At 39.5% G+C, this 25,867-nt stretch overlaps 1 protein-coding gene across 1 annotated transcript in view; it reads right to left on the bottom strand.

Moving 5' to 3' along the window:
* Positions 1-25,867, bottom strand: part of LOC307193308 (uncharacterized protein) — a 1,334,119-nt gene that overhangs the window by 1,255,464 nt on the left and 52,788 nt on the right. The window contains exon 3 of the mRNA XM_079935107.1: positions 19,623-19,750. The gene's annotated coding sequence lies outside the window, so the exon portion shown is untranslated. The remainder of the gene's footprint in view (positions 1-19,622; positions 19,751-25,867) is intronic.

Raw genomic sequence — 25,867 nt, 5'->3', positions numbered from 1 at the left:
GGAAATTCAAGGATATCTTGACAGGGGATGGTGAGGGAAGTGGGTTCAAACCCTTCAAAATCTGAGGAATGAGGATATGAGGAAATCTTAACTAAATCTTAAGAGGCAAGTTAATGGCTACCTTCTGGGAGATACAGAGTAATACATAAAGATACAATGTAAATGAACAGATAGTAAGAGATGTGGTTGGCAATATATAATGTTCCTATCATGAATATGAGTGCACATTAGAAAAACGAGGCTTCAACCTCCTTTTAAATAGTCTCCCTTATACTCTCCAGTTTAAAAAATCCGAAAGCCCAGATAAACAACAAGGTCCTACTGTATAGCACAGGGAACTGTATTCAATACCCTGTAATAAACCATAATGGAAAAGAATAGGAAAAGAATACATATATGAATGATTCAGATATATGTATATACATACATATATATATATATATATATCTGAATCATTATGGTGTACACCAGAAACTAACACAAAATTGTAAATCAACTATACTTAAAAAAACACACAAACAAACAAACCCTAAAGGCCAGATGTGATTTTTTTGTATGTGTTTGCTATAAGGTCACCAATCACCCAGATACTCAGAGTTCCATAAAAAACCCATACTACTGATTTTGCGTGTCTGCCAACATAGTGACAAATGTATACAGTTCCCCTTGAACAATACAGGTTTGAACTGCACAAGTCCACTTACATGCGATTGTTTTCAATAACTGCAGAGTGCTACACAAACCATTGTTGGTTGAATCCGTGGATGCAGAACCAAGCACACTGGAGGGCCAACTATGGGACTGGAGCACCCATGAATTACGGAATCTGCAGCCAGTCCTGGAACCAATCCCCCTCATATACCAAGGGATGAATGTTTACATTTTTGTTTGCTGAAGATGCAATATTTTCATAAAATTATCACATTATTAATAATGGAAACTCTAAATGGTGCTGCCTTCCTGCACACAGGGTTAATATAAGGATTTCATCTTCTCACATAATTATAACGTTACTATTAGGGACCTGTATATTCTGAGTTGTATTTCCAATCATTACAGATGTATCTGGCACTGAATTATTCACGTTTTCTCGGTATAAACCATCGTGTTCAATGGGTGGCATGTGACAGACAACTGGGCAAAGACAGAGCCACAATTTCCTATCTAATCCATGATCCCAAGCTAAGTCCATCAGGCAACCGAGACGGCTGAGTCATTAATCTTCTTGAAAGAGTGGGTTGTTCACAAAGACACTCAGCTGATCAACTGGTTCATCTTGGCTGTAGTAGAGACTGGACTTTTTCTTCTGCGGTTTAAAACCAAGGTAAAAACAATCGGTATTTTCCAAAACCAAATTACAGTTTTGGGTAAATAAACAAAATTTTGACTAGAATGAAATATTTTTAAGTACCTGTATTTTTTAGTTCTCAAAAATATACATATTTTATTAAATTAGTCTATTACCTGATCCTGCTTAACTTAACCACGACTAATGGTGTCAAAAGCTGGCAGTGAAGTGGTTAAAAGCTCTACTTCTGTACTTAATTATGGTCAAAATGAATTTTAGCATGCAGACTTAGTGTTCTCACAGAGCTATGGAATAATCCACGGGTCTAAGAACCTCTAATTCCTAATTGACACAGTAGCTTATAATTGCAGTTTCATAGTGTTTAGTATAAACATTCAGCTTCAAAAAAAAAAAAAAAGCCCATAATATGAATGTATGATTAAATAAATCACCTGAGATCTATTTGGAACACATTTTTTCTTTCTGACAAATCACTCATTCTCACGTTTGGATAACACAAGGGTGATTTTTAAAGCACTGATGCACTTGAACACTCTTCCAAAGCAAAGAAATCCATGCCTTTGTGGTGACATGTTTCTTCTTAGATAAATATGTCACAGTTATATACTGCATATAACAGATTCTATAGCTTTTCAGTCTAAAAAAAGGTGTTTTATACACCCTATACTGTACTAAATTTGGATCTTGTATGCAGAAAAATAGAAGCCATCTTGAAAAGTAGAAGAAACAAATTACTTCTGTAGAGAAAAGAATTCTAGAGCACAGTTACACTGAAAACAATGGTTATGGGCATAAAAAAAATGACAAGACATATAGCAGCTCATTAAAAATTCAGAGGACATTGGAAAAGGCAAATTTAATTTGCCCACCTTCACCAAATATGCTGAAAGATGTCCAACAAATACAACATACAAAGTGTGTTCTATGAAATTTTAAAACTCACAAGTTCTATCGTTTTCAGTCAATGCTTCTAAACAGAAACGAGAAGCTGCATTTACTGAAAGCTTACCTAGACAGGGATCAGAGGGAATACAGATAACTGAGAGAACCAAACTATCGGTTAATGTGGCAACAAATGCTCAGTGCAGCAGTTCTGAGCTTCCAACATACCAAAAGGTAGCAAAGTATAATATCTTCATGTTTACCTTGCCCCATTCCTCAAGGGTTTGAGCTACCTAAATTGCTCTATGACCATCGTAGAGCCGTAGATATTAAGAATTATCAGAGACCTTAAATGTATTTCTGGTCCAGACTTTTGTTTCCTGGCAAAACATTGCTATTCTTCCTTTAGAGAAAACTCAGACCTGGAGCGTATAGGTAACTTTCATCCTGTAAGTGCTGCCCTCTCCCTCCTTGCCCACCACTCAGCCCTTACCACCCAGCAAACTCCTGTGCCATCATTCATGTATATTCCACTCACAACCATAATGTCCACAGGATGAATGGTCACAGCACCAGAACACAAAAGTTCAATGTCATTCAACACATACAGGGGCTACTGTGTCAGGGTACCAAAATAGAATAAAATATAGAACAGATAGACAACAAGGTCCTACTTCATAGCACAGGGAACTATATTCAATAACCTGTGATAAACCATAATGGAAAAGAATATTAAAAAAAGAACATATATATATCAAATATATATATAACTGAATCATTTTGCTGTATAGCAGAAATTAACACAGCATTATAAATCAACTATACTTCTATTAAAAAATTACTACTTTTTTAAAAAAAAGAGAATAAAGAAGAAAAAATGACCCCTACACTTAGGAAGTGTGACTGAGAAAGTGTTTTAAAGGGTGTAACATTGACAGAGAAATAGACCAAGAGTCAGTGATGAGGTACCAGAGGAATAAGTAAGAGTGCTCAGGAAATGCAGAACACAGCAGTGGTCAGGATCAAATGCTTCTGACAAGGGAAGGACTTCCTGGCCAGGGATTTGTTGGAAAAGCAAGGACCGGCACTCACAGGGAGAGGAAAGGCTCGTGCAAGCGTGGGATCAGGAAAACCTGAATTTCCCGGGCACACCTGAAATAACTCGTGCGACCAAGACACTGCTACAATTCCTCAAACTGTACAGGCAGCCCCCAAAGTGACCTTCAGTGGCCCTGATATTGCAATCATCCCTGCGTGTCCCATCGCACGAGAATCCAATCCTCACCCTCCACCCCCGCCTACGAAGCCCTAATGAGCAGGCCTGTCCTTCCCTCATGCCTCAGCACCACACTGGCCTTCTTGGGGTTCCTCATTCCTAATTCCTTCCCGTCTTGAGCCTTTTCTCTGCCTGTTCCCCCCACTTCAAATGCCCTTCCCTCTGATCTTCACAGGACCGACTCCTCCTTGCAATCCAGATCCCAGTGCAGAGGAAGCCTCTTCAGAAGCACCTCACCTGACCTCCCAAACAGCAGTACCCACCCTAGTGCTTCTGCATCACCCTACTTACTTCTCTGCAGGGCAACATCTGATATTTTTCTTGAGCATTACTTGTTATTATGGAAATCAGAACAGTCCATCTTCATTAGTTACAGATTTTTGTATTTATGAACATGCCTAACTGGCTAACTGGCTAAAATTCATTTGTAGTCCCCCAAATCAATACACACAGTGCTTCCACATTCATTCAGGGCAAGCACAGAGCAGCAAAAATATTGAGTTGACCAAGGCACACATTCCCAGCTGGGGTCCAACAAGGTCATGCTCTATTTCTTGTTTCAGGTCTCACACAGCAAACAAGTATCCTTTCTGTGGTCTATTTACTGCCCATTTTTCACATTTTTGTCCTTTTTATTGGTGATTTTGCTGTTTAGGATGCCCCCCCCCCAAGTGTGGTACTGAAGTGTTGTCTTGCACAGGAAGGCTATGGTGTACTTACAGAGAAAATTCTTGTGTTAGATAAGCATCTTTCGGGCATGAGTGCCAGGGCTGTTGGCTGTGAGTTAACTATTAACCAATCAACAATATATATTAAATCAAGTGTTTTTAAGCAGAAACACAAATAAAACAAGGCTATGTATTGTTCAGTTGACAAAAATGTTGTGACCAGAGGCTCACAGGAACCTAACCTTGTACTTCCCCTAGGAGCAATGGTTCCATATTTGTAAATTCAGTGTTCACAGTGACCTTACAGAGCATAACTACCATGAATAACAAGAATTGAATGCACTTATTTTAAATATGGGTATTTTTCGAGTTCTCCAAAGAAAGATATCTTGGCAAATCAGTCTATTTTGCTCCTGCTAAACCAGACGACAGCTGGTGGTAACGAAAGTAGCAGAGAAATGGTTAAGAGTTCTACTTTTGTCTTTAATTAGGTTTTAAATAAATTTCTGCATATAGATGAAGTGGGTTTAGACAAAAGCTGTACTTTTGTCTTTAATTAGATTTTAAATAAATTTCTGCATATAGATGAAGTGGGTTTAAATGACATAATCTATTTTTCCCTGTAAGCAGGAACCCTGTCTATCTTGTTCAGGGCTGTGGATCACCATACCTAGCACAAAGTGGACTCTCATTAAAAATCTAACAAATGGGGGCTTCCCTCATAGCGCAGTGGCTGCGAATCTGCCTGCCAATGCAGGGGACACGGGTTCGAGATGTGGTCTGGGAAGATCCCACATGCCGCGGAGCAACTAGGCCCGTGAGCCACAGCTACTGGGCCTGTGCGTCTGGAGTCTGTGCTCCACAACGAGAGGCTGCGACAGTGAGAGGCCCACGCACCGCGATGAAGAGTGGCCCCCACTCTCCGCAACTAGAGAAAGCACTCGCACAGAAACGAAGACCCAACACAGACAAAAATAAATAAATATTAAAAAAAACAAAAAATCTAACGAATGAATGAAATACTCACTTCATGCCAAACAAAATCCTTTTTCTTAAACTTATTTCCCTTGCAAAAATATATACCAAGTGTAAGGTACTAAATTCTTGCCCTCACTTAACTTGAACGGGATAAAAAATTTGAAGTAATCATGTTATAGTAAAAAGATCGAGAACTTCAATAACAGAGACTTGGAGTTGGATTCTAACTCTAAAACACTACCTATGTGAGGCTGAATAGTTTATTTTACCTCTCAGAGCCTCATTTTTCTTGTATATAAAGTAGGGATAATATCACCTCCAGCACACGATTGTGATAAACAATTGTGATAATGTGTACATTGCCTCACACATAACAGATACTGAATAAATACCATCCATTCAGGTTTATATGGAATCATGAGTCATTCACAGCAGCAAGGCCAGAGCAAAAGGAATGAAGTCCTCATTTGACAAGACAGAAAGAAGAGGATTGGGGAGCCTCCAGCAGCCAGGCCAATTTTTATTTTCCCATAACTTTTTTAAGGATCCCCTCAGCTCCACCTTCAAAAGAGATACCTGTCTTCAGGAGTTGGTAGCAACCCTCAGGAAAGTCAGAGAAGTTATACCCAGTAGAGGCTACCTTCTCTTTTACCCAAGGAACTAGAAGAAATGGCGTGAATTCACAGCCTACTTTTTTTTTTAATTTGTATTTCTTTTTTTTTTTAATTGTGGTAAAATATACATCATATAAAATTTTCCATTTTAACTATTTTTAAGCTTCCCCTCTTTCTTAAGCAGTCACTGACAGGGACTACCTAAAGACATGCATGCGTGAGATTTGGCCTTCAAAATACTGAGATTGGCTATAACACTCCTAAGCTTAGATTTATGATTCCTATCTCCCTTCCCACCACTTTTCACTGAACGCATCACTTGAGAAATAGATATTCTCCTGAAACTTACACTGCCTTCCTCATTCTTGTAACTTTAGTCACTTTCTGAATTAAAGGACCTGATAGTAAAAAGAAAACAATTTTGTGAATGGTTCTGCCAGATCAATACTCAACCACTAATACATTTTGGGGGTAAAGCTCTACTTTACGTGATCTATCTGTATTTCCAAGTTAGCATGATTGAAACAAGATTTTTAATTTCTCCATGCCTATTTATTTTTCTATTAAGTGAAGCAGTTGGATGACATCTAAGACCCATTTCAGGTCTCACACAGTATTAATTCTGTTATTAAAATCACAGGAGGGCTTCCCTGGTGGCTCAGTGGTTGAGAGTCCGCCTGCCGACGCAGGGGACACAGGTTCGTGCCCCGGTCCGGGAAGATCCCACATGCCAAGGAGCGGCTGGGCCCGTGAGCCATGGCCGCTGAGCCTGCGCGTCCGGAGCCTGTGCTCTGCAACGGGAGAGGCCACAACAGTAAGAGGCCCGCGTTACCAAAAAAAAAAAAAAAAAAAAAAAAATCACAGGAACTAGCATATACCACACTATCTCTACACAGAGTAAAATGTTGCTTCAGGAAGTACAGACCAGAAGTTTGTATGTGCTCATGATAGCACGTGTTGCCACACAATGCCTATCAAGCAGCCTATAACTGCCACAGAAATGGCTGCAAGAAAAACAAACACCATTCTAATGACCTCACACAACCTTATTTTATAAACATTATGAAGACTCTTCTACACTAAGCTGTTTAAAGCAGCAAGACTTAGGTTAACTGATAAAGTTTTCTCATGTAATTTCAGTTACTTTAAAAAAAAAAAAAGAGTTTTGCTGAACTTACGGGCAGATTAACATAAGAAAGCTGAGAAGCAAGTCTCCCTTTATTTGGTGAATGAACTGAGACATGGCTTTGGGTCCCTTGCATGAGACTCTTGATTTGATCATGAACCTAATGAACTACATACAGATGTCCCTCTAAGTTCCACTTTCTACATGTTGCCCATCACTTATCTCACATGGTCTTCAAAGGTAAGTATTATGTTCAATTGTTTGGTGTTTTCTAGCAAATTTGTCTGGGTCTGTGTCATTTCAAGAGCCACTTTATCAGCAAACAATGTCACCCACTGGATGTGGCTCAGTATTACAAACTCACACTCCATACTTTTCATGATACGAGTGATGTCCAAATCCATTCTGTCAGAAACACTTTATTCTAGATATGTACTCCACAGCTGGCAATCCAGGATAGAAAGGAATCCTCTACTTGTCCACATAATAAAAACACTTAAATTTTAATGTATTGGATTTCTGGTTCTATGTATGAAGTATTGAATATGACAAGACAAGAGGAAGAGGAGGAAAAGGGGAAATAGGGAGATGAAGAAGAAAGAAAATAAGAAAAACAGAAAGTAAGATGATAGATTTAAACCAAATCATATCAATAATTACATTAAATAAAAATGGTCTAAACATTCCAATTAAAAGGGCATCTAAGAAAAACCTACAAGTAATATCATACTTAATTTTTTAAGATTTAATGCTTTCTTCTGAATTAATCTACTTTAAATTAATATTTGTTCATCCAAAGTGTTCATTAGAAAATGAGCTAACAAGCCACAAACTGGGAGAAGATATCTTTAAAGCACGTAAACACTAGTAGCTAGAATATATAAAGAGCTCCTACAAATACAAACTACAGACCAAAAGAAAAAGTGACAAAAGATACAAATATGCACTTTACAGAAGAGAAATACAAATGGCCAATAATATATATAAAGATGCACAATCTAATTAATCATCCAAAACCACAAATTAAAACCATGACAAACTGCTTTATGCTCACCATGATACCAAAGGTAACTCAGCAAGGGTGTTAAATGATAGGAACATTTATTCACTACTCATAAGTGTTGGTCACTTTTTAGAAAAGAACACAGCATCATCTAATAAGGTTGAACATAGGCATACCCTGTAATCCAGTCATTCTACTTGGGAAGAAATCCTAGAAAAATACTTGCTCTTTGTACCAGGACACATGTTCAAGAATATCCACAGCAATAGACACCCTGTCTTAGTTTAGCTTCTCCTAGAAGTAGACCCTGAGGTGAGGATTAAGGTTACTTAGAAGGAAAACTAAACAGGAAGACTGGTAGAGGTGTGGAGAAGTACTACATGGAAGGAAAGGCAGTCAATAAAGGGTATATAATTGAGCCTTGAAGAAAATGGGGTTGAACTGCGGGAGTCCACTTATACGCGGATTTTTTCAAAGAATACTGAACAGTCGGCCCTCCACATTTGAAGGTCTTGCATCCATGGATTCAACCATAAAATTTCCACCTATGGTTGGTTGAGCCCAGGGATGCAAAGCCCATGAATACAGAGAATCTACTGTACTATGTCATTTTATATAAGAGGCTTGAACATCCCTGGGTTTGGGATACACGGGGCTCCTGGAAACAACCCCTTGTGGATACTGAGTATTGACTGTATTATTAAACCAGTCACTATGTGGGTCACTGGATTACCACCTCATGGGTAAACTATGGGGACTGAAATCATCAGAGGGAGCAGAGGGATTTATATCCCAATTCTCAAGAGTCATTGAGAGCTATGTCGTTGAGAGCTACTCCCATGGGTGTGCCTAACCTGCTGCACTGTGCACTGGCCACACAGCTTTCTGCAGGGAGTGGGGAGAAACGTCCTCAAGCATAGATGCAGACGACAGCATCTGGAAATTGCTGAAAGCACCAAGAAAGACCCAAGGGTCAAGGGTGAGGCACTGACAGAATCTGGTACACAACTAAAGCCCAAATGTCCATCGATAGGACAGTTATTTAGTAGCGTATTGTTTAGCCTCCATGTGTTTGTATTTTTTACAGTTTTTTTTTTCCTGTAATTGATATCTAGTCTCATAGTGTTGTGGTCGGAAAAGATACTTGATATGATTTCAATTTTCTTAAATTTACCAAGGCTTGATTTGTGACCCAAGATATGATCTATCCTGGAGAATGTTCCATGAGCACTTGAGAAGAAAGTGTATTCTGTTGTTTTTGGATGGAATGTCCTATTAATGTCAATTAAGTCCATCGTGTTTAATGTGTCATTTAAAGCTTATGTTTCCTTATTTATTTTCATTTTGGATGATCTTTCCATTGGTGAAAGTGGGGTGTTAAAACCCCTACTATGATTGTGTTACTGTCTATTTCCCCTTTTATGGCTGTTAGCATTTGCCTTATATATTGAGGTGCTCCTATGTTGGGTGCATAAATATTTACAATTGTTATATCTTCTTCTTGGATTGATCCCTTGATCATTACGTAGTGTCCTTCATTGTCTCTTGTAATAGTCTTTATTTTAAAGTCTATTTTGTGTGATATGAGAATTACTACTCCAGCTTTCTTTTGATTTCCATTTGCATGGAATATCTTTTTCCATCCCCTCACTTTCAGTCTGTAGGTGTCCCTAGGTCTGAAATGGTTCTCTTGTAGACAGCATATGTACAGGTCTTGTTTTCGCATCCATTCAGCCAGTCTATGACTTTTGGTTGGAGCATTTAATCCATTTACATTTAAGGTAATTATCGATATGTATGTTCCTATTACCATTTTTTAGTTGTTTTGGGTTTGTTTTTGTAGGTCATTTCTTTCTCTTGTGTTTCCTTTAGCATTTGTTGTAAAGCTGGTTTTGTGGTTTTGAATTCTCTTAACTTTTGCTTATCTGTAAAGGTTTTAATTTCTCCATCAAATCTGAATGAGATCTTTGCTGCGTAGAGTAATCTTGGTTGTAGGTTTTTCCCTTTCATCACTTTAAATATGTCCTGTCATTCCCTTCTGGCTTGCAGAGTTTCTGCTGAAAGATCAGCTTGTTAACCTTACGGAGATTCCCTTGTAAGTTATTTGTTGTTTTTCCCTTGTTGCTTTTAATATTTTTTCTTCGTGTTTAATTTTTGATTGTTTGATTAATATGTGTCTTGGCGTGTTTCTCCTTGGATTTATCCTGTATGGGACTCTCTGTGCTTCCTGGACTAGATTGACTATTTCCTTTCCCATATTAGGGAAGTTTTCAACTGTAATCTCTTCAAATATTTTCTCAGTCCCTTTCTTTTTCTCTTCTTCTTCTGGAACCCCTATAATTCGAATGTTGGTGTGCGTTTAATGTTGTCCCAGGGGTCTCTGAGACTGTCCTCAGTTCTTTTCATTCTTTTTTCTTTATTCTGCTTTGCAGTAGTTATTTCCACTATTTTATCTCCCAGCTCACTTATCCATTCTTCTCCCTCAGTTATTCTATTGATTCCTTCTAGAGTATTTTTAATTTCAGTAATTGTGTTTTTCACCACTGTTTGTTCTTTAGTTCTGCTAGATTCTTGTTAAATATTTCTTGTATTTTCTCCATTCTGTTTCAAGATTTTGGATCATCTTTACTATCATTACTCTGAATTCTTTTTCAGGTAGGTTGCCTATTTCTTCTTCATTTATTTGATCTTGTAGGTTTTTACCTTGCTCCTTCATCTGTAACATATTTTTTTGTCATTTCCTTTTGTTTGTTTGTTTGTTTCCTTGATGGGTGGTGCTGTATTCCTGTCTTACTGGTTGTTTGTCCTGAGACATCCAGCACTGGAGTTTGCAGGCAGCTGGATAGAGCTGGGTCTTGGTGCTAAGATGAGGACCTCCAGGAGGCCTCACTCCGATTAATATTCTCTGGGGTCTGAGGTTCTCTGTTAGTCCAGTGGTTTGGACTTGGAGCTCCTACCACAGAAGCTCGGGCCTGATCTGCGGCATGGGAACCAAGATCCCGCAGGTTTCATGGCACGGTTAAAAAAAAGAAAAAACGGAGCAGTACAATATCAAAGAATAAAAAACAAGATAAAATTAGCAAGTTAAAAAATATATTAGGAAAAATAAAATTATAATTGAACAACTGCAACAAGGCAAAGAAAACCACAACAGAAAAAATAAAAAAGGGGGGGGGGGCACAAGCCAAAAGGAGCGAACAGTAACAAAGTATAAAGAATAAAGTAAAATTAGAACCATCAAAAATTCCTTAGGGAAAATAAAAATATAAAATAATCAACAATAATGAATCAACAAGGTAAAACAGAACCCCAATCTAAAAAAAAAAAACCCTTGGCTATGGGGGCGGAGTTTAGGTGGGGGTGGAACTTAAGCAAGGGTGGGACCTAAGTGGGTGAGGGGGTGATGTTTGAGCGTTGGGCGGGGCCTAGGCTCAGGACCCACTAGCCAGAAAAGGTCCTGGGGGCGGGGCCTAGGCAGGGTGACTCTTCAAGCGTGGGGCGGGGCCTCTGCTTAGCACTTGCTCGTAAGGGGAGAGGCAGCATGTGCAAAGGAGGGCCTCCAGACTGTGGAGCTCCTAGGGCCCTGCGTGAGGGTGTGTGTGTGGGATTTAGGCCCAGCTCGTTGGAAGGGGTCTCAGAGGGGATCTCTGAGGGTAGAGGTGGGGCCCTGGGTGGGGGGGCAGGGGCGGGGCTTGGGCTCTGCGTGGCAGGAGAGGCTCCGAGGGCAGAGGATTAGGCCAGGGAGCCCAGCAGGCGTCCTGGTGCCCAAGTGGACAGGGAGAGCACGGGCCCTGTTCCCTTCCGTTCCTTTGTGCCCCTCCCCCACCGTCTCCCCCGTAGCCACTGGACCCCTAACCAGGGTGGGTCCTGCTGCTGTAGGAACCCCTCCCTTCTCCTATATACACCTCAGGGGTGCCGGTCCCAGAGTTCCGGCCTTTACTTTTGCTCCCCCTTCCCTCCCTCTCAGTCCCTCAGGACCCATGCAGCTGGAGGGGCCCTTGGTGGGCAGAGGATCAGGCCCGGGATCTCAGCAGGCTCCCGCAGCCCCAAGTGGGCAGGGGAAACCTGGCCACGCTCCCTTTTGATCCTCTGCCCTCCCAGTGGTTCCCCAATTTCCCTCTTCGGGTGTGGGATCCCTTCCCCTCCCCCAGCCGCCCCTCAGGGGCGCCAGTCCCATCCTGCCTCCACTTCTCCTCCCCCTTCACTCCCTCCACGCCCCCCGTCCTACCCGGTCCCATCCCCTTAGGTGTCCGTGGTCCCCCACCGGTGCCTGGTAGGTGCCCTAGTGGTGAGGAGACGCGAATTCCGCATCCTCCTAGTACTCCATCTTGACTCTGCCCACCCTTCTCTTTTATATACTTTTCTGTGTTTTCTACAATAAACATATATTCCTTTTATATTAATAAAACAATGTGAAATCAGTTGTGCCCCCATAAACGCCCTTATCTCCCAGTCCTAGCTCTACCCACCTTACATACACAGCCAACCTAGGAAAGCAGAGAACTCAGTTACTTGATTCCCTATTGTAGTTATTAACTTATACAGAGATCCCTGGTTTGCTAATTCAGCTACAAATTTACATTTGCCCACAGGCATTAAAGTAAAAAAAAAAAAGTAGGCCAATTCTAAAATAAATCATCTGGTAGGCAATTAAAAACTTGATAAAAATTGAAGGGAAGAGAGAATCAGAACACTACAGGTTAAGTCCTATTATAACAAATTTCATATGATTGTTTCTCTTCTGCCATGAAGGAATTCTGAGTTGGATTCATGTCATATCAAACATTGATTAAAGCAACTGAAATATTTAAAATATATTGGACAATATATTTAAAATAATTGCAATAACCATTTTTATTTTGAAAGAAAAAACTGAAAGGGGGAAAAGGCTGCATAATCTGCATAGCTGTGGATTATGGGATGACGAAAGCTCCAACATGTCTGAAATAACCAACCTGCGTATTCATCAAATGCCTTGTGTGCTTTGTCAAACCATAAAAACTAAAACCATTTCTGCCGCTCTCAGAAGTTAGATCTATCACACGAGACTGTTTCCACTATCTGAATGCAAATTTATAATCAATATCAACCATCCTATAATGCCAAAACAGAATAAATGTTCTTCAAGTGTTACAGAGACTAACTACTATATCCACTACTAGAATCGAGCGAATTTGTGATAGCTTAAAATGTATTTGTTCATTCAGTTAGCAGAATCATGTTTTGATGATGCTCTGGTTAGGATGTCTTTCTTTAGGACTCCAAAATCATTAAGGTTTATGTCTTCATAATCTAAGAGGCCTAAGTGAACAGGCTGGAGGGCCCCAGGAGCACTTAAAAGCTAGTTGGGAAGAAAAGTGCCTGCCTAAATAGCTTTTGTAGAGCAACAGACCGTGAATCTCCTTTGTGAGCTCAGATAAGCTTGGACTTCAGACTCTCATAAACTCCCGCCAACCCAGACAACAATATCTGCTTCTGCGAGTTTCTAGCCTTGACCCCAACAGCCCATTCCATTGACCCTGTTCCTTTAGTGTGACTGTGTTTTAAAAAGGTTGTGCAGGAATGTTTCGTGCCCTACAGCCCAAAGCTCTTTTAACAACCATGTTTGGGAGCAGCAATACAGACTTTGCACCAAATAGTATCTGGAGGAAAAGAGGTGAGAAAAGGGAAGAGAGCCTCAGATTTGGAGGCATGACAGTGTGTACTTGGTAACGATGTACCATTTGCAAATAACAGCACACACATGATGCTAAGAATCCAAATTGAGAAAAATCTTGTAACCCACAAAGTCCAAAAGATGGAAAATCAAGTCAATCACAAAAATAACCAGTGTATTTCTTCTACAACATTTTACTAAATCTCTACTCCATGTATTACTTTCTGTTTAATAAAAAAAGAAAAGAAAAATATTTTCTGGTTTTCCAATATAAAAAACCAACTTCAAAGGAGCTTTCTAAGTACTGTAAGGTAATATTGTCACCCAGGCAATTTCAAAAGGCCTTTCAAACCACTCCCAGATAAGTAATCTGTTATCTGGCAACTCTTATGAGAAAACACCTTTAAAGAGTCCATAAACAATCATTATCTTTAAACAGCATCCTTAAAAACTAAACCCCCTGGATAACATAGATTTGTTTTTCAATTTTACCTCCCTCAGACTCTACTTCAGAAGTCCTTCTCAGCCTTTTTAATTAAAAAAAAAAAAAATCTTTAAATCAAAAGCTAACAACAAAACAGGTATTACAACAGATTCTGTAAAAATTCACCTACCAAAAATGGGTTTGAAATAATATCCATGAATTCGGAGAAAAGGCAAAGAGACAGTAAAAGTATACAAGCTTAACTGAGGAAAAATCTTTACATACTCATTTACTTTTCCATTTTAATTAAACTTGAATTCCAAACTATGCTGAGTTTATTAACAAGATAATTCTTTATAAGTCACTACTTAGCAGTTTCCATAAGAATTTTATGGTCTGTCAATATCACGTGGTGGAGAGTAATCTAAGAATTTAGTGAGTCAATAAAATAAAAGGCAATCACAATACACCCACACTGAGAACTCCTTTGCAGACTTGGAGCCTGGCTGGGGGCTGGGGGCAGGGTGTCAAGTTACTTTCAACAACACCAGTTAAGGCAAAAGCTTCAGCACTGAATATTCCATTTGCTGCTCAGTCTACCTCATCCCGCCCCCGGCCCTGAACCAACCAACAGTCAGCTCCATTATGTAGAGTACATATTTGGAGAGTTGAAGTTAGAAATGTTAAGAGCTAGAAAATATTCACAGATCACATAAATACTTATACATGTCAGATAACCAAAATAAATTTTGAGTCACCAGAATTTACTATTTGCTAGAATGCTCTGTTTACGCCAGTAAGCTCTGTTGACTACATGCCGTTTACAAGGCAGCCTTCACTTCCAAGCTAAGATCTCTACCAAAACACAATGTAAGGATTCCAGACTTCCAATGTCCTGAAACAAATGTCCTATTTAGGTTCAACATAAATGAGTGACAGTGTGTGTACACATATGTGAAGACGTGGAGGAAGAAATTAAGAAGAAATTCCCTGGAATTCAACATGAGGGATTTGGAAATTCAAGAGGTAGTTCAATCTAGTATGAAGCATCGCATAAGTAAGAAGGTATCTGAAAACAGTATCTTAAAACTCTCCACATTCTTGAATAAGATATAACTTTAAGGTGGCAGAAATCAAACGATCTGAGAATTATAACCCAATTTTCGGCACTCTAAAGCTGGGTCACATTTTAATTTTTCTAGCAATATATTACTTTAATATTCACAAAAAGGGAAAGCTAACCAAGTAGCTTAACTCAAAATCTTGATCGTATACAGAGAAATATTTCTGCCAAAGAAGAAAATAGCCCTGTCTGGCTCTTTCTCCTCTGAAATTACACTGTTATTGACCTCTCCTCTTCTATAGAGGAGGTTTACCTGGAAAGCCAGAATGGCATTCACTGAATATGTGACTAATTCCCACTGCATTAGCGTTAATGCAAATCTGGCAACTGCTATAGCCATTTACACTAACACCCTCTTTTACACAACTGCTATTACTTGTGCTGAAAACTCATCTGTCACAGCTACATTTTTTTCTGAGTAATAATCCCTCTAGTAGAGTCACTGAAAGGCCATGGCAAAACAACCAAATGTAGAGGGCGTTGAGGGTTGAATAAGCCCATTGTCTGCTTTGGAACAAGAGGTCTGTATTCATGATGAAACCAGAGTAAAAACTAAAGCAGAACAAATACTTAAAATTCAGAAAGAAGTCAAAAAGTAGCTGAAAACCCACCCAAATTTTAAAACTACCATTTCTATGCTTGGTATCGTTTTGTATGATTCCATTACAAAATAAAAATGTGGAGATGATATAAATTTATGAGGGCAGCTCTTTGATATAAGTAGTTGTTGTTTTTTTGCAATTTCTCCTGAATATTTAACAATATCTTTTGGGGAAGTAGAATATTCTTCCTATTTTAAAAACCTCTAAAGTGAATTGGAGGTTAATCAACTTGTTAAGCACTCAATTTTATGCTTTGGCCAAAGATATAAATCATAGTAAAAGAACAATATTATTTTATACTTATATCTCTCTGTACAGTTTATTAAGCAGCTTCACCTAAATTACCTTCCTTAATCCTTATAACAACCCTGTGAAGTAGGAATGATTGGCCTATAATATAGACGAGAACCTTGGGACTCAGTGTAGAAGGTATTTGCCGTGTTTTCTGACCAGCCGGCACATTTTGAACACCCGTGATGCAGCTGGGTCGTTTTTGGCTTTTGGGGTCCCACTTTCCCAAGATAGAACCTAGGAAACTCAGCTCTCTCCAGCCAACTTTGCAGCTAGGGTGACTTCAGCACCACGAATTAGATTCAAGCTTGCAAAACTGGGATTCACATGTGAGCAACTGGATGAAGGGCGCTACATACGGGTGTGGATTCGATTTGCTTTTACTGGTCAGGACGACAACAGAGGTGTCCAGCTTAGGGGGCCAGTGCTGGCTGCAAGGCTGAGTTCCCAGAGCAGCACTACTGCTGGCAGCACTTGCAATAAAGCAGATTTCTTGGCAGCAGTGCAAACCACGGCATCCAGTGCTCGGGGAGGGGGGAAAATCAGGGGGCAAAATATTCCTCTCTGGGCCAGTTCTCTGGCATGGTTTTGGACATTGTTCTTGAAATTTTAGCTGTGTGCCTACTTCTTCAGCCCTTCCATGGAGGCTCTCTCCCATGAACTTCTCAATATCCTTTCAGTAAGCTTCATTTCTGCTTAAAGTGCATTTTCTGTTGCTTGCCATGAGGGACCCTGACTCTTTAGTGAAGTTGGCACACAACAGTCATTCTCTTTGGAAAGTCTTCTCTGGGCAAGCAATCTTTAAGCTGAGTCCAAAGGGATACATGACATTCAGCCAAGCAAAACTGTGGGGAAAGTGGAACGGCAACCAAGGCAGAGGGTCTAGAGGTGCAAAGGTCCTGTGGTAGAAAAGATGACCAATGAGTCATGAACGGGATGGGGAAGAACTTGATGAAATGAGGCAAATAGATGCGCAGAGGCCAGTGCACAGGGCATGGTAGGTTTTGCTCACCTGTGACCCTACATATCAGAAAAAAAAATGTCCTTATGTAGCCAAAATAAAAGCAGGCATAAGCAACAAATATTCAAAGTTTTACCCTGAGAAGCTTCAGAGTAAGACTAATTAGTACCCCAGATACAGAATGGGTTTTCAGACATGCAAAGACAGTGGTCATCTTCCCCACATATATTTTCTTTTCCACATTAAAACCGTCCCAGCTTCTTCAACTGTCCAAGTAATATCCCAGCCATAATAATCTAGTGGTGAACACAATGGACTTTGACTGAGAAAACCTGGATTTGAGCCCTGATGCTAGACTTACTAGATGCACGATCTTAAGGAAATCACTCACATTATCTGGGAAGGTTGCCCACATCCATAAAATAACAGATGATTCTGCTGCCCTTCGTATCTCATAGAATTGTTTTAAGGTTCACATGAGCCAAGAGATGCAGGAGCTCCATACAACACTAGGTATTGTTAGTAGGGAGTAACTGTAATGATGATACCAGTGGTCACTGTTGCTATAGTATGGTCTCCTAAAGGAGAAAGAGGAATGTCAATATGCTAAAGTTCTCAACATTCCTAATGTGTCCAGAACTGAATATACTATAATGTTTTAAAAGTAATTTGTCACAAGATAAAAAAAAATTAACGATGTGAGGTGATGGATGTTAACTTATTATGCTGATCATTTTGCAAAATGTACATCTATCAAATCATTACATTGTACACCTTAGACTTATACAATGTTACAGGTCAATTATATCTCAGTTAAACTGGGAGAAAAGAACTCAGTGCCGATCAGCATCAGCATGATGCTCTATCCTTTTTAGAGCCTCCTTACTAAGTAGTAATTTTCAGTGAAAAGTCGCTCAGAGAGCAACATTGAAAATAAATGACCTGATAATAATAGTTGGGTATTAAGAGTTTTCTACGTGTCAGATAATGTGCTAAGTGCTAATAAAATTTTTTTAATTAAAATTAAAGAAGTTTAACCAATGCAAGGTTACTTTGTGATGATTTCTCCTTCTCATTCTAAACTATTTCAGGGTAAGTTGACATGATTTTTTGGGCTCTCATGGTTTTGACCTCAAATGAACTCACAATATAAAAGACATAAACACACTAGGATAACACATTATTATAAGAGGTAAACCATCATTTTCAAAAGGACATCTTTGTCTTAGTCATCTATCTCTGGGATCTAGTGCCCGTGCCTAATACACATTAGTCAAGCAATAAATTTTGGATGACTGATTGAATACACATACGATGTACAAGCTGTCATATAAGAGCACAGAGTTTATGAAAGTATTTTATTATAAAATAAAAATAAATCTTTTATACATATTAAATTAAAATAATATAAAATAAAAATATTAAAAATATTAATAGTGTAAGCTAACACTTATGAACACACTTACATGGTCCTAGACACTTTGCTTACTGCTTCACATGGATCAACTCAGGTAGTAACTAACAGCTGGAGAGTGGGGAGGGGAGGCCTGGCAAGATGTCACAGGAGAAGTGATGAGTTTTGAAGGATGACTTGGCCATCGCAATTAACACAAGGTCATGTTTATCTTCTTCGCCTGCATCTAGCCAAATTGTTCCCCAATTTGAGTTAAAGATTACTTGATAAATTACGAATTCTTAGAAATCAATCTAGTTTGGCCACGTATGCGATCAAATCCATGATAACCAAGTTTAAAACAGTTCATTTAACTTTGAGTATATTTGACCACAGAACATAATGGAGATGGTGGATTTTAAATATTTTTAAATTAAATTACTTCTTTGCCTTCTATATTTTCACTAATCAAGGAGCTCACACTGTAAAGCCCAACAACAACAACCCTGGGACTCACAAGCTTAAAAGGAAACATCAGAGATCTGAGTAGACATTTTTCTAAAGACATACAGATGGCCAGCCGGTCCATGAAAAGATGCTCAACATCACTAATCATCAGGAAACGCAAGCCAAAACCACGAGATGCCACCTTACACCTGTCCGATGGCTATTATCAAAAAGACAAGAAGTAACAAGTGTTGGTGAAGATGTGGAGCAAAAGGAACCTTTGTCCACTGTTTGTGGGAATGTAAATTGCTGCAGTCACTATGGAAAACAGTATGGACTTTCTTCAAAAAATTAAGAATAGAACTGCCTTGTGATCCAGCAATTCTACTTCTGAGTATTTATCCGAAGAAAATGAAAACACTAATTTGAAAAGATACATGCAACCCAATATTCACCAGAGCATTATTGATAATAGCCAAGATATGGAAACAAGTGGCCATTGGTGAATGAATGGATAAAGAAAATGTGGTATATGTACAATGGAACATTATTTAGCCATTAAAAAAAGAAATCTTGCCATTTGAGACAGCATGGATGGACATTTATGCTAAGTGAAATAAGTCAGAGAAAGACAAATACCATATGATCTCACTTATATGTGAAACCTTTAAAAAAAGAAAAAGAAAACAAACTCATAGACATAGAGAACAGACTGGTGGTTGGGAATGGGTGGGTGAGGAGAATGCGTGAAGGGAGCTACATGTCAATCGTACCTCAATAAAAAAAGAACGAAATTTCCAGACTTGCCCAAGCCATTCCTGCAACATTTGAAAATCCATCATATTCAGAAAAAAATATTAATAACTTACATGACATTCCACAGCCCACCTCAGAAGGACATTCCAATGTTTAACAACTCTCCCAATCAGACTGTGAGGAAAGCAATTTTGACCCGCAGTCAAAGACGTGGGCATAAGTTTCCAGATAGCAAAATCATCTGTAAGTTAAAAGAGAACATTCAGCCAATGCTTAAACATGGAAGTTGATGAGAGTATTAAGAAATGACAGCAAGCCTAAGACAATGTCAGGAACAGAAGCCGTTCCAAGAACTGTCTAATCCTATAAACTGATGCCAAACTATTCAAGTTCATTCAGAACCGAATCTGATCATGCCCTGATCTTCCCTTACATTTTAATTAAGATTAGTTGAGCATGTAAATGAGTCTTGAGCACAATATCCTAGGGTGAACAAGACTGGAAAGAATCAGAATTGGTCCAGCAGAGAAGGAAAAGTAGGGAAAGGCAATCCGTGGGGAGTCTTTGATCTTCAAGGTGAGGGCACCAGAAGATGATTAAGGTTTGTGGCCTTAAGAAGTCAGCTGGAAGTACTTTCCATTTAGATTCTTCCTTGGAAGGGTGCCCAATCATGATGAAGGCAAGAAGGTGCTGCAAGTGTGAGCAGAACTTTTATATAAGCATTGTTTTCTTTCTCAATTCTACTCTGCTATCTTCCTATTTCTGCATCTGGATATCATGCCTTTGAACAATGAAAAACCTAGTGATACGGTCTTGACTCATAATTAACTTGTTAATGAGGATATCCCTGTATTATATTTTGCCTAACTTGCGCAAAACTTGTCATTCACCACTTTGCAATCTTTTTCATTCGTTTTCTTCCCTGTTTATTCTTTCACGGTTCCTTGTATATTGTGTTTAGGTGAATGTATGTGTGTATCAATGTGTAGATACATGCAATCTAAACTAAATCTTATTCTAGTGATTTAAATTTAAGTAAGCGCAATATTAAGTACCAGATCTGCAGACTACTGAACTGAAATATTTTTACTATTTCAGTGTCCAGATTTTCACAATTACAATTGTTTTCAAACTTTAAATATCCTTAATTTTCCAGGATTTTCCCCCCAAGTCATCATTTCCTACTGTCAATATAGTTTTAAGCTTCATAAAAAGATCTATCTGTAAGTCACAGTCTCCTCTATCTGCAAATCAACATCATCCATAGGACATTTATTTCTAAAAATAACCTCAGTTAATATTTATTTTATTCATCAGTTTAGGTAGTTGAGCTAAAGTATAATACTCAGAACCCAAAGTCTGCAATCTGCAGAGAACCAATTTTGTCTCCGTACAATTGCTTCCTGCCAGTGGACTGCGGGGGGGACAGCCTTGGGAATTTAAACGACCGAGTTACCCAGGGAAAGCAAGCTTCCTTTTAGTAAGGGCGGGGGAGGGGAACGTTGATTTAATTTATTTTACTGCCTTCGAATCTACGTTGGAAAGGAGAAGCAAGAGTTGATCAATTAGCTTAGCAAATTCAGTAAGTTGTTTATTCAGTTGGGTGAATTAATGTTTCCCCGAATTTACTTTAGCTTTATTTTTTGCTTTCAAATATATCCACTAGGTAAGATGTTAAAAGCCAAAAACCCTTCTATCCTCCAGCTCTTGCAAATATCTTTTCACATGTTAATTTGATCTTTTTGTGATTGGAGGCAGACAGATTTCACAGTTTCACCCCCTCCTCTTCTATCCCGCCAACCCCAGCATATGGATAATACACGTATAGATGACAGAAGATTATAGATAATAGAAAATTGACTACACTGCTCTATTCTATTTTTTAGGCTTCTCAGTTTTTAGCATTTCTCTTTTCCTGCTGACTTTAGTTTTAAATTTTATTTCCACCCAATATTAAAACCTAAAGGGAAATAAAGGACAGCATATGTTAAGATTATCAGAAAAGAATTATGACAGCAAATTGCTTTATTAAAAAAACAGTCGTTAAATGTCTCCAATTTTTGCTAGTTTTTCCTTCTTCCTTCTCTTAATGACCCGTCTTTCTTAGGAAGTTCCTTTCATCTGACTTGCTCCACAAAATTATTCCTGATTCATTCGTTACTGAGATTTAGGGGAGTACAGCTGTTCAAACAAAGTGCTGGCCTATGAAAGCCTGGGAAAATTGGGGAAGATAATCAAATTAAAATTCCAGCTATACATTCTTTTAACAGAGCGCAATTTTGATTTTTTATATTTCAAACGTATTAAAAAGGGCAAGCTCTGTAGCATCGTAGACTACATTTTTCCATTTAATGACCAGGATGACATGTTCAGCAAAAAAAAAACCTATTTATTCAGCAACACATCAAATGTGCTTTTCTAGAAGAGATTTTTTTTTTAATTAAAATAAATTGAAGATCCAAGAAAATAGGGGCTTGAGATCCTAGCAGTTGGGGACCACTGGAAAATTTCTGGCTCAAAATGCCAGGCATTAAAAAAAAAAAAAAAATGCCAGGCATAAAATACGAGTGTTGGTGATCTGTACACAAGAGTGTTGGGGGTGTTCTGATAAACACCAGACACCACTGATTTTCAACCAAAGGTGGAACTGGAAGAGCTTTTAATCCAGAGGCTGCAAAATCACCTTCTCCGAGGAAGTTTAATCTCTCTAGCTCTGTGAAAAGGAAAACGATTATAGGATCACAATCTCCTTCGAACTCACGAGGCATATGTTCCTGGCCTTGAAGTTGAAAAGCTGAGAGAGAAAAATCAAAATGGGAGTGCTTTCACGCTTCTGAATTTATTCCTCTCCTTTCTCATGCATCTGTACATTGACGGAGCTAGCAGAGAATGTAAAGTTTTCCTAGATCAATTTAATACTTTTTGAATTACACTGTAAAGAATGCCCACCCCCATGTATAAGTATTATGTTTCCTAGATCAAGAGAGAGCATCCTCTTCTTTCTAGCTGCCCAAGAACCCCACCTCCAGTCAGTCACCAAGTCCCATTTAAAATCTACCTCCTAAATATCTTCGGACTCCAGCCATATTTCTGCATTCCTACAGCCTCTCACCCAGTTAGGGCTACTGTTATCTCCCAACCAGACTGCGGCAGAAACCTCCTAACTGGTCTGCCTTCAACTTTGCCTTACTCCATCCGTTCTTCACACCAGCTAAACTGATCTTTCTAGGAAGCAAATCTCCAATTGCCATTAGGATAAATTCCAGACACCTGAACATAGTTCAAATCACGATCAGGCTCTGAGCAATGCTTCAGTCCAATTTCTCTGCTTCCTGTCACACTCCACAGTACCACCAGGCTAAGTGCTTTTCATTCTCCCCAAACTCTCACACACACACACACACACACACACTCTCTCTCTCTCTCTCTCTCTCTCTCTCTCTCTCTCTCTCTCTCACCCTGGGCTTTGGTGCATACTCCTACAAATGCCTGCAGCAACCCCACTGTGCCATCTTCCCTCTCCCTCTTAAAATTTAACCTATAAGGGCTTCCCTGGTGGCGCAGTGGTTGAGAGTCCGCCTGCCGATGCAGGGGACACGGGTTCATGCCCTGGTCCGGGAAGATCCCACATGCCGCGGAGTGGCTGGGCCCGTGGGCCATGGCTGCTGGACCTGCGCGTCCAGAGCCTGTACTCCGCAACAGGAGAGGCCACAACAGTGAGAGGCCCGCACACCACAAAAAAAAAAAAAAAAATTAACCTATAAGAGTAGCTCTTAGTAGGTGCTCAATAAATACTTGCTATTGGATAAAGGAATGAACAGGGTGATAATGCTACTAGGTATATGACATAGTGGAGTTTTTCAGTTTTTTTAATTAAAATTACTTGTTAGACTCTGAATAGGGGGCCAGAACCTGGAAATCCAGTTATGCAGGTTATACAAGTGTTGGATCTAATGTAGTTTCCTCACCCCACCAAGTGCAACACAACTTAGATTCAGTACTTGATTGTTCTCTGTGGCTCCTATTTTATGTATACCACTGGCCACTACTCTTTGATGTCAGCCCCATACAAAGTCAGTTTAGAAAGGACAGCGCTGATTACACCATTAGCCTAACTCAGATCCCAAGTCAAAATGCTAAAATGAAAAACAAAGTTCACCCTTATTTCTCTTAATTCTAAGCAAACAAACTTATATTCAAGAGTATCTCCCCACTTTCTAAAATGATTCTACGGTAATTTGGCAGTCAGCCTGCCCTACTCTGCATTTTGTTTAAGGTCCCCTGATAATTTGTTGCGGTGTGATGAAATAGTTCCTCTGGCCAATTACAGCCTCTGTTTACTATTTACCCCAGGCAAGAACTGAGGTCTGGGTGTGGATGTTTACTCTAAAAAACCTGGTAGTCAGAACTGGCTTCCCCCCATTCAAAAGCACCAGTGCCTACAAGAGAAAATCCAAACTACTCTGTGTGGGAAAGGAGGCGGGTTTAAAAACACTTCTGCAGCGTCTACACACCCCCTTCCCATCTCATCCCAGCCATGCCTGGCCCTCGCACCCTCTGCTTCAGGTATACCACCCAGAGATCTCCAAACCTTCCTCTGTGCTTTGCACTGGCTCTTTTCTCTGCTTGGAATGTCGCCATTCCAGTCTCATTCCTCACTCTGTCCTGTACCTGGCACATTCTTCCCACCCACAAGCAGAATCAGTTAGTCCCCTCTTTGTGCTTCCTTTCCTTACCTCTCTCAAGCCACTTAACACATTAGATATTGCAGTCACTACTAGTGTATCTGTCTCCCCTACCAAGTTGAGAGCTGATTACAAGCAGATGCCACATCTTACTCATGTTGAGATCCTTGGTGGAGAAAATAATACCTAGCACATGGTAGTCAATGAATGGTAATTTAATGAATGAACCTGCTTCATCTCTGTCCACAACTGAGACCAAACCACAAAATTATCAGAATCTGACTGCAACTCCATCCATCATGATTCTGTACGTCATAAACAGCAACGGAAAACCAAACATGCAAGGACTACATTTTACTTGCTATGCAGACTTTGGGTAACTTACAAGACTAATCGTCATAATGACAAGCAAATAGCTCCACCTCTGTCAACATAACTTTGAATTGTTGTTCCAACTGGATACACAGTTGGAGACAATTCAAAAGAGAATGTTTAGAGATTTTAAGTGACACTAACCGGCCTTTTTACTATTTGTTCAGCAACTATTTGCTGAACCCCAGCAACACGCTTGGCTTGCTTTACTAGTAGAAGGACTACCAAGTGGTGTCAGAAAAGATCCCTGACCTTAACGTAAGGGCTTTCCAGTCTGGCAAATGAACTAAGGCAACTATAAGGCATTACCTATAGCTGTTATGTAAACGGTATAAACAGGGGACTATTGGCATTTACAGGAGGATGAAGACAAGTTTTTTGTTTTATGGGCTTTTACTGTATATGGCTGGTAGGATGGTAAATGTGGTCTAAGATTTTGGCTCCTTTTAGGTTAAAGTTTGCACAGTTTGTTTAGTTGCAGCTCTCACCATAGCAATTCAGGAGCTGGAGAGTAAAGGCGCTTCTACCATGAGGAGAAAGGAGAACAGGGAGGCCTCTAACTCTTCTAGGTTTTTCTCCCATCCTAGGTGGTTTATCATTGAGATGCCTTGAGAGAAAAGCATTAAATCCAATAAGCTTCAAGATGAAACTCTGACCCAAAACTCATCTCCTCCCAGAAGATACCTAATGAGGACTGGCCTCTTCCACTCCCAGAGCTAATTCCTCAGTCACATATATAGGAGGTCCCTGAACGTATATCACAGGGCCGTGTCCTTGCCTTCAAGGATTTCCATCCTTCATTCTCAAGGTCTAATGTGGCTGTAAACATTTACTTTTATTTGTCTTTATTGTATTTGTTATTGGAAATCCCCATGTTGAGTGTATGTTCCAAGTTTTTTTAAAAAAGAAGAAACTAAATCACTAATTGTGCTTTCTAATATTTCTCTAGTTTCACTTCTCACCATCCGGCATCCCCAGGATACACACTCTCAAAGTCACGTTTTTTTTCTAGCACACTCGGTAAGTGTGGCTTATAGTGCATTCGCTTGAAACCTAGAAATCTCCAAATCACCTACTGTCTCATACAACCGCAAAAGTCCACCTTTCCCTGGGGACCGCACAAGTAGCCAGTGCCCAAAGCCAAGTATATTCAAACTGACTTTCGATATTTCAGAACAAAGGATTCATAAGCAAGCGTTCAGGGATGAATCCACCATTTGAAATTGCATGAGAAAATCTTACGTGTATGTGAATCTATGGATTTTTTCTTGGGGCTAGGTTCCACTGCTTTTAAGGAATTC

Source organism: Stenella coeruleoalba, assembly GCF_951394435.1.
Source record: "Stenella coeruleoalba genome assembly, chromosome: 10".
Lineage (NCBI taxonomy): Eukaryota > Metazoa > Chordata > Mammalia > Artiodactyla > Delphinidae > Stenella > Stenella coeruleoalba.
This window is presented reverse-complemented; position numbering and strand designations above follow the sequence as displayed.